Genomic DNA, 12,231 nt, shown 5'->3' on the forward strand with positions numbered 1-12,231 from the left:
AAAGCACATGTGGATCAATGTTAAAATCTGGTTTACCCGGGTAAAGAGAGTATGAGAGATCTTTGTACTATCTTAGCAACTTTTCTGTAACTCTGAAATTATTTCAAATAAAAAGTTAAGATATATATATATATATATTTATAATACACATATATAGTATGGCCATATATTATACACAGTTGTCCTTCGGATCCTTGGGGTGTGACTCCAGGACTCCCACGGATACCAAAATCTGAGAATCCTCAAGTTCCTTATGTAAAATGGCATAGCGTTTGCATATAACCTATGCACATCCTCCCATATACTTCATTTTTTAAATTTAAATTAATTAGTTAATTTTTTAATATATTTATACAGCAGGTTCTCATTAGTTATCTATTTTATACATATTAGTGTATACAGGACAATCCCAGTCTCGCAGATCATCCCACCACGTCCCCTCACCATCACCCCCTTTTTCCCCACTTGGTGTCCATACGTTTGTTCTCTACATCTGTATCTCAATTTCTGCCTTGCAAACCGGTTCATCTGTACCATTTTTCTAGATTCCACAAAAATGCGTTAGTATACAATATTTGTTTTTCTCTTTCTGACTTACTTCACTCTGTATGACAGACTCTAGGTCCATCCACCTCCCTACAAATAACTCAATTTCATTTCTTTTTATGGCTGAGTAATATTCCACTGTATATATGTGCCACATCTTCTTTACCCATTCGTCTGTTGATGGGCATTTAGGTTGCTTCCACGTCCTGGCCATTGTAAATAATGCTGCAATGAACACTGGGGTGCATGTGTCTTTTTGAATTATGGTTTTCTCTGGGTATATGCCCAGTAGTGGGATTGCTGGGTCATATGGTAATTCTATTTTTAGTTTTTTAAGGAACCTCCATACTGTTCTCCATAGTGGCTGTATCAGTTTACATTCTCACCAACAGTGCAAGAGGGTTCCCTTTTCTCCACACCCTCTCCAGCATTTGTTTGTAGATTTTCTGATGATGCCCATTCTAATCGGTGTGAGGTGTTATCTCATTGTAGTTATTTTTTTTATGGCTGCATTGGGTCTTTGTTGCTGCAGGCGGGCTTTCTTCTAGTTGCAGCGAGCGGGGGCTACTCTTTGTTGTGGTGCACGGGCTTCTCATCCCAGTGGCTTCTCTTGTTGCAGAGCACGGGCTCCAGGTGCATGGGCCTCAGTAGCTGTGGCACACGGTCTCAGCAGTTGTGGCTCACAGGCTCTAGAGAGCAGGTTCAGTAGTTGTAGCACACGGGCTTTGTTGCTCTGCGGCATGTGGGATCTTCCGGGACCAGGGCTCGAACCCATGTCCCCTGCATTGGCAGGCAGATTCTTAACCACTGCACCACCATTGAAGCCCTCATTGTAGTTTTGATTTGCATTTCTCTAATAATTAGTGATGTTGAGCAGTTTTTCATGTGCCTCTTGGCCCTCTGTATGTCTTCTTTGGAGAAATGTCTATTTAGGTCTTCTACCCATTTTTGGATTGGGTTGTTTGTTTTTTTTAATGTTGAGCTGCATGACCTGTTTATATATTTTGGAGATTAATCCTTTGTTGATTCATTTGCAAATATTTTCTCCCATTCTGAGGGTTGTCTTTTCATCTTGTTTATAGTTTCCTTTGCTGTGCAAAAGCTTTTTAAGTTTCATTAGGTCCCATTAGTTTATTTTTTTTATTTATTTATTTTTTTTTAAACATCTTTATTGGAGTATAATTGCTTTACAATGGTATGTTAGTTTCAGCTTCACAACAAAATGAATCAGTTATATATACACATATGTTCCCATATCTCTTCCCGCTTGCGTCTCCCTCCCTCCCACCCTCCCTATCCCACCCCTCCAGGCGGTCACAAAGCACCGAGCTGATCTCCCTGTGCTATGCGGCTGCTTCCCACTAGCTATCTACCTTACGTTTAGTAGTGTATATATGTCCATGCCTCTTTATCGCTTTGTCACCGTTTACTCTTCCCCCTCCCCATAGCCTCAAGTCCATTCTCTAGTAAGTCTGTGTCTTTATTCCTGTTTCACCGCTAGGTTTTTCATGACATTTTTTATTTTTGTTTTTATTTCCATTACTCTGGGAGGTGGGTCAAAAAAGATCTTGCTGTGATTTACGTCAAAGAGGGTTCTTCCTATGTTTTCCTCTAACAGTTTTATAGTGTCCAGTCTTACATTTAGTTCTTTAATCCATTTTGAGTTTCTATTTCTATTTGTGTATGGTGTTACGGAGTGTTTTAATTTCATTCTTGTACATGTAGCTGTCCAGTTTTCCGAGCACCACTTGTTGAAGAGACTTTTTCTCCATTGTATATCCTTGCTTCCTTTGTCATAGATTAGTTGACCATAGGTGCATGGGTTTATCTCTGGGCTTTCTATCCTATTCCATTGATCTATATTTCTGTTTTTGTACCAGTTCCATATTGTCCTTATTACTGTAGCTTTGTAGTATAGCCTGAAGTCAAGGAGTCTGATTCCTCCAGCTCCGTTTTTTTCCCTCAAGATTACTTTGGCTATTCAGGGTCTTTTGAGTCTCCATACAAATTTTAAGATTTTTTGTTCCAGTTCTGTAAAATATGCCATTGGTAATTTGACAGGGATTGCACTGAATCTGTAGATTGCTTTGGGTAGTATAGTCATTTTCACAACATTGATTCTTCCAATCCAAGAACATGGTATATCTCTCCATCTGTTGGTATCATCTTTGATTTCTTTCATCAATGTCTTATAGTTTTCTGAGTACAGGTCTTTTACCTCTTTAGATAGGTTTATTCCTAGGTATTTTATTCTTTTTGTTGCAATGGTGAATGGGATTGTTTCCTTAATTTCTCTTTCTGATTTTTCATTGTTAGTGTATAGGAATGCAAGAGATTTCTGTGCATTAATTTTGTATCTTGCAACTTTACCAAATTCATTGACGAGCTCTAGTAGTTATCTGGTGGCATCTTTAGGATTATCTATGCATTGTATCATGTCATCTGCAAACAGTGACAACTTTACTTCTTCTTCTCCAATTTGGATTCATTTTATTTCTTTTTCTTCTCTGATTGCCATGGCTAGGACTTCCAAAACTATGGTGAATAATAGTGGCGAGAGTGGACATCCTTGTTTTGTTCCTAATCTTAGAGGAAACGCTTTCAGTTCTTCACCATTGAGAATGATGTTTACTGTGGGTTTGTCATATGTGGCCTTTATTATCTTCAGGTAGCTTCCCTCTATGCCCATTTTCTGGAGAGTTTTTATCATAAATGGGTGTTGAATTTCATCAAAAGCTTTTTCTGCATCTATTGAGATGATCATATGATTTTTATTCTTCAGTTTGTTAATACGGTGTATCACATTGATTGATTTGCATATATTGAAGAATCCTTCCATCCCTGGATAAATCCCACTTGATCATGGTGTATGATCCTTTTAATGTGGTGTTGGATTCTGTTTGCTAGTATTTTGTTGAGGATTTTTGTATGTATATTCATCAGTGATAATAGCCTGTAATTTTCTTTTTTTGTAGTATCTTTGTCAGGTTTTGGTATCAGGGTGATGGTGGCCTCCTAGAATGAGTTTGGGAGTGTTCCTTCCACTGCAATTTTTTGGAAGAGTTTGAGAAGGATGGGTGTTAGCTCTTCCGTAAAGGTTTGATAGAATTCACCTGTGAAGCCATCTGGTCCTGGAATTTGTTGGAACATTTCTTTCTGTTTTTCTTTTAATAAATTTATTTATTTAATTAGTTCTGGCAGCATTGGGTCTTCGTTGCTGCATGCGGGTTTTCTCTAGTTGCGGCAAGTGGGGGCTACTCTTCGTTGCGGTGCGCGGGCTTCTCATTGCGTTGGCTTCTCTTGTTGTGGAGCATGGGCTCTAGGCTCGCGGGCTTCAGTAGTTGTGGCACGTGGGCTCAGTAGTTGTGGCTTGCAGGTTCTAGAGCACAGGCTCAGTAGTTGTGTTATATGGGCTTAGTTGCTCTGCAGCATGCGGACCAGGGCTCGAACCCACGTTCCCTGCATTGGCAGGCGGGTTTTTAACCACTGTGCCACCAGGGGAGTCCCTTCCTCTTTTTCTTGATGAGTCTGGCTAAAGGTTTATCAATTTTGTTTATCTTCTCAAAGAACCAGCTTTTAGTTTTACTGATCTTTGCTATTGTTTTCTTTGTTTCTATTTCATTTATTTCTGCTCTGATCTTTATGATTTCTTTCCTTCTACTTATTTTGGGTTTTGTTTGTTCTTCTTTCTCTATTTAGGTGTAAGGTTAGATTGTTTATTTGAGATTTTTCTTGTTTCTTGAGGTAGGATTGTATTGATATAAACTTCCCTCTTAAAACTGCTTTTGCTGCATCCCATAGATTTTGGATCATCGTGTTTTCACTGTCATTTGTCTCTAGGTATTTTTTGATTTCCTCTTTGATTTCTTCAGTGATCTCTTGGTTATTTAGTAACGTATTGTTTAGCCTCCACGTGTTTGTGCTTTTCACGTTTTTTTCCCATGTAGTTTATTTCTAATCTAATAGCGTTGTAGTTGGAAAAGATGCTTGGTATGATTTCAATTTACTTAAATTTACTGAGGCTTGATTTATGACCCAAGATGTGATCTATCCTGGAGAATGTTCCGTGTGCACTTGAGAAGAAAGTGTAATCTGCCCATTTTGGATGGAATGTCCTATAAATATCAATTAAATCTATCTGGTCTATTGTGTCATTTAAAGCTTGTGTTTCCTTATTAATTTTCTGTGCATTTGTGTAAGTGAGGTGTTAAAGTCCCCCACTATTATTGTGTTACTGTCAATTTCCTTTTTTTGTTTTTTGCGTTATGCGGGCCTCTCACTGTTGTGGCCTCTCCCGTTGCGGAGCACAGGCTCGGGACACGCAGGCTCAGCGGCCAGGGCTCACGGGCCCAGCCACTCTGCGGCATATGGAATCCTCCCGGACCGGGGCACGAACCCGTGTCCCCCGCCTCGGCAAGCGGACTCTCAACCACTGCACCACCAGGGAAGCCCCAATTTCCTCTTTTATAGCTGTTAACATTTGCCTTATATATTGAGGTGCTCCTATGTTGGGTGCATATATATTTATAATTGTTTTATCTTCTTGGATTGATCCCTTGATCATTATGTAGTGTCCTTCCTTGTCTCTTGTAACATTCTTTATTTTAAAGTCTATTTTATCTGATATGAGTATTGCTATTCCAGCTTTCTTCTGATGTCCATTTGCATAGAATGTCTTTTTCCAATCCCTCACTTTCAGTCTGTATGTGTCCCTAGGTGTGAAATAGGTCTCTTGTAGACAGTGTATATATGGCTCTTGTTTTTGTATCCATTCAGCCAGTCTGTGTCTTTTGGTTGGAGCATTTAATCCACCCACATTTAAGGTAATTATTGATATGTATGTTCCTATGACCATTTTCTTAATTGTTTTGGGTTTGTTTTTGTAGGTCCTTTTCTTCTCTTGTGTTTCCCACTTAGAGAAGTTCCTTTAGCATTTGTTGTAGAGCTGGTTTGGTGGTGCTGAATTCTCTTAGCTTTTGCTGGTCTGTAAAGCTTTTGATTTCTCCATCGAATCTGAATGAGATCCTTGCCAGGTAGAGTAATCTTGGTTGTAGTTTCCTCCCTTTCATCACTTTAAGTATATCATGCCACTTCCTTCTGGTTTGTAGAGTTTCTGCTGAGAAATCAGCTGTTAACCTTATGGGAGTTCCCTTGTATATTATTTGTCATTTTTCCCTTGCTGCTTTCAATCATTTTTCTTTGTCTTTAATTTTTGCCAATTTGATTACTATGTGTCTCGGTGTATTCCTCCTTGGGTTTATCCTGTATGGGACTCTCTGTGCTTCCTGGATTTGGGTGGCTATTTCCTTTCCCATGTTAGGGAAGTTTTCGACTATAATCTCTTCAAATATTTTCTCGGGTCCTTTCTCTCTCTCGTCCTTCTGGGACTCCTATAATGTGAATGTTGTCACGTTTAATGTTGTCCCAGAGATCTCTTAGGCTGTCTTCATTTCTTTTCATCTTTTTTCTTTATTCTGTTCCATGGATGGCAGTGAATTCCACCATTCTGTCTTCCAGGTCACTTATCCGTCTTTCTGCCTCAGTTATTCTGCTATTGATTCCTTCTAGTGTATTTTTCATTTCAGTTATTGTATTGTTCATCTCTGTTTGTTTGTTCTTTAATTCTTCTAGGTCTTTGTTAAACATTTCTTTCATCTTGTCAATCTTTGCCTCCATTCTTTTTCCGAGGTCTTGGATCATCTTCACTATCATTATTCTGAATTCGTTTTTTGGAAGGTTGCCTATCTCCAGTTCATTTAGTTGTTTTTCTGGGATTTTATCTTGTTCCTTCATCTGGTACATAGCCCTCTGCCTTTTCATTTTGTCTATCTTTCTGTGAATGTGGTTTCGTTCCATAGGCTACAGGATTGTAGTTCTTCTTGCTTCTTCTGTCTGCCCTCTGGTGGATGATGCTCCCTCCCATGTACTTTAAATCGTCTCCAGATTACTTGCAATACCTAATAATATGTAAATGCTGTGTAAATCGTTGTAAATACCATGTAAGTGGTATGTATATAGTTGTCAAAGTGCAGCAAATTCAAGTTTTGCGCTTTGGAACTTTCTGGAATTTTTTTCCTGAATATTTCCCATCCACTGTTGCTTGAATCCCAGAATGCACAGCCTGAGGACACAGAGGGACGACTGTATATATATATTTATAATACACATATATAATATATCCACATTTTGAATTTAACCTTTAGACTGAGATGGCTCCAGCTGATATTTTCATGAAATAAGCTGAGTCAGGTGATTCTGGTTTAGGGTGTATTTGCAAACTGCACTGTCTATTGGGTGGTTGCCTCCACACCAGGCATGCCAGTAAAGTGCAGGAGCCCTGAGAGTGAGTTCCCTGCGTTTCCCGTTGTGAGCTGACGTTTGGTTTCCCCGGCTCACTGTGTTCCCTGATTATCGCAGAGAGAGAAGTAGCAGGAACTCCTTTCCCAGCAGCTATAAAATGCCAGTTAAATGGCTTATTTGCAAATTGCCAAATACAACCACTAGGTTATTTCTACACAAGAATTCCTGTGTAAGCAAATCTTCAGAACCTCAGGATTCAAATGAGGTGAACTAATGAAAAAGTCCTGGGATTAACAGATAAAACTACTGTACGTAAAACAGATAAGCAATAAGGATTTACTGTATAGCACAGGGAACTGTATTCAATATCTTGTAATAACCTATAATGAAATATTATCTGAAAAAAATAACTGAATCACTATGCTGTACATCTGAAACTAACACAATATTGTAAATCAACTATACTTCGACTTAAAAAAAAAAGTCCTTGGCATCCAGACAGCCAAAAAGCACATGAAAAGATGCTCAACATCGCTAATTATTAGAGAAATGCAAATCAAAACTACAATGAGGTATTACCTCATACCAGTCAGAATGGCCATCATCAGAAAGTCTACAAACAATAAATGCCGGAGAAAAGGGAACCCTCCTACACTGTTGGTGGGAATGTAAATTGCTATAATCACTATGGAGAACAGTATGGAGGTTCCTTAAAAAACTAAAAATAGAAGTACCATATGATCCAGCAATCCCACTCCTGTGCATGTATCTGGAGAAAACCATAATTCCAAAAGATACATGCACCCCAATATTCATTGCAGCACTATTTACAATAGCCAAGACATGGAAACAACCTAAATGTCCATTGACAGAGGAACGGATAAAGTAGATGCAGTATATGTATACCATGGAATACTGCTCAGCCAAAAAAAAGAATGAAATAATGCCATTTGCAGCAACATAGATGAACCTAGAGATTATCATACTAAGTGAAGTGTCAGACAGAGAAAGACAAATACCATATGATATCGCTTAATGTGGAATCTAATAAAATGATACAAATAAACTTACAAGACAGAAATAGGGTCACAGATATAGAAAACAAACTATGGTTACCGGGTGGAAAGGAGATTGGAGGGATAAATTGGGAGACTGGGATTGACATATACACACTACTATATATAAAATAGATAACTAACAAGGACCTACTATATAGCACAGGGAACTCTTCTCAATAATCTGTAATGGCTGTATGAGAAAAGAATCTAAAAAAGAGTGGATATATGTATATGTATAACTGATTCACTTTGCTGTACACCTGAAACTAACCCAACATTGTAAATCAACTATACTCCAATAAAAAGTAAAGAACTCTTTAAAAATGTCCTTGGACAAGTTAGCAGCTTCTTTTAAGTCAGGGCGCTATGCTCTGCTCCGCTGAGCTCTGCCAGCAGCTGAGAGTTAAGACCTGGAGATTCCCGTCCTGATCCTGTTCCTGGAAAGCGTCGGGATTTTCAGCAAGTACTTTCACCTCTATCTCAGCCTCTGTGGCCTTTCTTCTTCTTGCTTGTAACCAGCATTGGTGTGTCCGGGATAGATCGGATGATCTCTACCCAGTTCTAAAATCTCAGGAGAGTATTGTGCTAAAAGGAAGCTCCTTATGGGAGGAGATGATCCTGAGGGAAAATGGCTAAAAACTAATTGCACTCATCTTTTACTTTCACCCTCCCCTGGGCACCTCCACTTTCTACTGTTCACTCCTGGCCTCCTAAGTTTCTGAGTCTTACAAGAATTTCCCACGAGGACTGTTTTTGGCCTGAAAGATACCCTCAAAACATCAAAAACCTTGAACCAAAAAAAGGCAGACTACTTTTCATATTTAAACTGAAAAATGTTTAATGGCAGAAAAAAAACCCACCAAAACCAAAAACCCTCCTTGACTGGGAAGTAGTAACAGGTTGAAAGTTTAATAGGACATGAGGAGAATTTGACACCTTGAGGGCAAGGGCTTGCTGCAGGCACACCAGGGATGGAGGTGAACATTGGTATTTAGGGACCCCAACCTCCCCTCAGGCCTCAGGTTGCCTGGCCAGAGCACCCCCGCCAGGTCCATACCCCCGGCCCCCTGTCAGTGCCCTGGGTTTGGTTAAAGAATGTGTTAATAAAAAATTACTCATGACACTGGTAAAAAATGTAGGGCTGACTCTGTTCAGTCGGGAACCAGCACCATGGTGTAGGGATGACTACACTGGAGGAAGAAGTCTAGTGGCAGCATTTTCCCAACAGCATCTGCTTACTTCATGTCTTTGTAGCACATTTTGCTAATTCTCACACTATTTCCAACTTTTTCACTATTATATCTGTCATGGTGATCTGTGATCAGTGATCTTTGATGTTACTGCTACGACTCACTGGAAGATAAGATGATGTTTAGTATTTTTTAGCAAGAAAGTATTTAAAAAAATGTTTTGCTGCTCAAAGGGTTAAATTTTTTTTTTCATAAAAATGGACTGCTTCATGAATTTGTGTGTTATCCTCTGTGCAGAAGCCGTGCGAATTTTCTCTCTATCGTCCCAATTTTAGTATATGTGCTGCTGAAGCAAGCATTGCAATACACTTTTTTTTTTTTTTCTTTTGCAGTATGCGGGCGTCTCACTGTTGTGGCCTCTCCCGTGCGGAACACAGGCTCTGGACGCGCAGGCTCAGCGGCCATGGCTCACGGGCCCAGCTGCTCCGTGGCATGTGGGATCTTCCCAGACCGGGGCACGAACCCGTGTCCCCTGCATCGGCAGGCGGACTCTCAACCACTGCGCCACCAGGGAAGTCCTTTTTTTTTTTTTTTCTTGGTTGCGTTGGGTCTCCGTTGCTGCGCGTGGGCTTTCTCTACTTGCGGCGAGCAGGGGCTACTCTTTGTTGCAGTGCACGGGCTTCTCATTGCGGTGGCTTCTCTTGTTGTGGAGCACGGGCTCTAGGCATGTGGGCTTCAGTAGTTGCAGCACCCGTGCCCCCTGCATTGGCAGGCAGATTCTTAACCACTGCGCCACCAGGAAGTCCCAAGAAAGTATTATTAAATTAAGGTACGCACATTGTTTTTTAGACATAATGCTATTGCACACTTAATAGACTAGACTATGTATGGTGTAAACATTACTTTTACATGCACTGGGAAACCAAAAATACCATGTGACTTGCTTTATTGTGATGGTCTGGAACTGAACCTAGAACATCTCTGAGATATGCCTGTACCTGTTTTTGCAAACTGAAAGAAATTTGAAGGCGATTTTTAATTTTAAGAATAAAGGCAAAAAGCAAAAATAACAGATGCTTTATCTCGATTTATTTTGTGCATCTATTTGCAAGATGTGTCTTAAGGTCATTTCTTCTTTGCTTTATGCCATTTCAGCTTATGAAAGGTTTCATAAGAACGCTCTACTTGTGGATTGCAGGGGAAACCTGCACCTCTCAAAGCTCTCTATCTGGCGCACAGCTGCTGAGCTGTCCACTGGTAGGTGCTCCGTGGCACCTGGAGGACCTGCCCCAAGCAAAACTCTCATTTCAATAACTCACGCACAACTGCACCCTGCCTTTGCTTTTGTAAAGGGATTTACTAAAAAGGAATGTAGGGCCTTTGCCTTTAAATGTCAAAGCAATGTTTCTCTCTTTGAAAATAAAATCTTTCTTTTGGTTCTTCTGAAAGTTACTGATAAGACCAAAGGGGATAAAACAGGAAGGAACAAGGAGAAGAGAAACCGTGGCACCAGTGCCTGGAAAACGGCTCTCTGTGGGTGAAAAATGTTCCAGTTGTTTCTCCCAGGTAAGACTTGAAGCAAAGAAGTCATGCAGAAAAGCTCATGGAAAATCAGAGCAAAGTATTTTTCGGTGGTTGACCTTTTAGTAAGAGTAGTATCTCCTTTAAAAGGAAAAATTATCATAGAATATTATGTTACTAATACTTGGAAGAGAGGCAGGAAGGTGGGGGGATAAGCCAGGGGTAAAAATATCCAAGTCTGTGGTATACACTTTGGGGGCCTGTGTGCCCAGAAGCTCGTCTTTCTGGACTGGCTGGTACTGGAGCTTTGCGCTTGCATCTGGTATAACTGCATCCCTTGCCTATCGGAATGTGTCTGCAGAACCATTTCTCAGTTCTCAAAATGTTCCCATACAGCCTCCCTCCCTCCTCCTCCTTCCTTGCCCCTTTCTTCCTTCTTATTTTCCTTACTGTCTCCAGGAAAAGAGAGGTGATGAAGCTTCCAGTTAAGAGCACAGACTTCAGTCATATTGGCCTGAATCTGAGTCTGGACTCTGCTACTTACTCTATGCGTGACCTTGGACAAGTTACTAAATTTCTCTGGGCCTCAGTTTCCCCATCTGTGTAATGGGAGGAACAATAGTACCTGCTTCGCAGGGTGGTTGGGATAATTAAATGAGAGAGCACATGTAATGTGCTCAATAAAACTGAGTTCTCAGGAGAAAGGGAGGAGCTTGCAGAAACCTGCTGACTGTCTGCCCAAGGGGACATGAGTGCAGGATAAGCCAGCAGGTCTGGATGCCCAATCCAGACCTCCTTTGATTTTTGTATTTTCTGTTTTCACTCCAGTACTCCCTGACTTTATTCCGTTGTGCCTGCGTGGATTATTTTGACAGAAGAAACTGAGCTAATCCCACTCTGTGTTCTGCAAAATTCTCTGATAATAGGTTTTTTTTCTCAGAATACTCCACTGCCCCCCAAAGAGTCAACTCCAAGTAAAATTACGGAGCATACAGGGTTTTGTTTTGCTTTAGTTCCAGTCTACCTCCTCTTTCTGTAGGCTCCGCATCTCCATTTCCTTCCCTTCACCCTAAATCCCGAGGGGTCTTGCTGTCTAGTTCACTGCAGCACCTGTCCACTTCTGCCCTCTTTCTTATCTTCCGAAATAGCCTGTCCCAGTGACCTTGCGCCACTCTCATTTCCTGGGATAGCTGATATCGGCTAATTTTTAGGAGTCAGCATGAGTCTAAGCCAGTCCACAGGTGACCACAATGAATGGCCCCTCTCTTTGCTGTGTTTGTCTCGTCACTGCGATTTCAAAGGCTCATCTCCAACAGTGAAATAGGCAGCAATTGCAAAGTAGTAAGGTATTTCCAGTGCACACCCAGTTGTACCTTCCTGCAGGGAGTTCCCTGCTCTTTCTTGCGGTTAGGCTGGCCCCAGATACGACCGGGGTCATGACTCCCAGGATACTCACTGCTGGATAGAGGGAGCAGGCTGCAGGGGTGAAAACTAGACAGGTCACCAGGTGGAGGTGGCAGAGCGGGCCGGCCATCCCTGCAGGCAGTGACTTGGTCGTCCCAGCTGCTCTACTAGTCTGACTTCACTGCTTGGCACCATTCTTGGAATGGATGCAA

At 40.9% G+C, this 12,231-nt stretch overlaps 1 non-coding gene across 1 annotated transcript; it reads right to left on the minus strand.

Annotated features, from left to right (window-relative positions):
* Window positions 1-9,345: 9,345 nt before the first annotated feature.
* Window positions 9,346-9,449, minus strand: LOC132432982 (U6 spliceosomal RNA). Its single transcript, XR_009521036.1, has one exon. It is a non-coding gene; the product is annotated as a U6 spliceosomal RNA (small nuclear RNA).
* Window positions 9,450-12,231: the final 2,782 nt, after the last annotated feature.

This window comes from Delphinus delphis, chromosome 10 (genome assembly GCF_949987515.2).
Source record: "Delphinus delphis chromosome 10, mDelDel1.2, whole genome shotgun sequence".
In the NCBI taxonomy this organism is placed as follows: domain Eukaryota; kingdom Metazoa; phylum Chordata; class Mammalia; order Artiodactyla; family Delphinidae; genus Delphinus; species Delphinus delphis.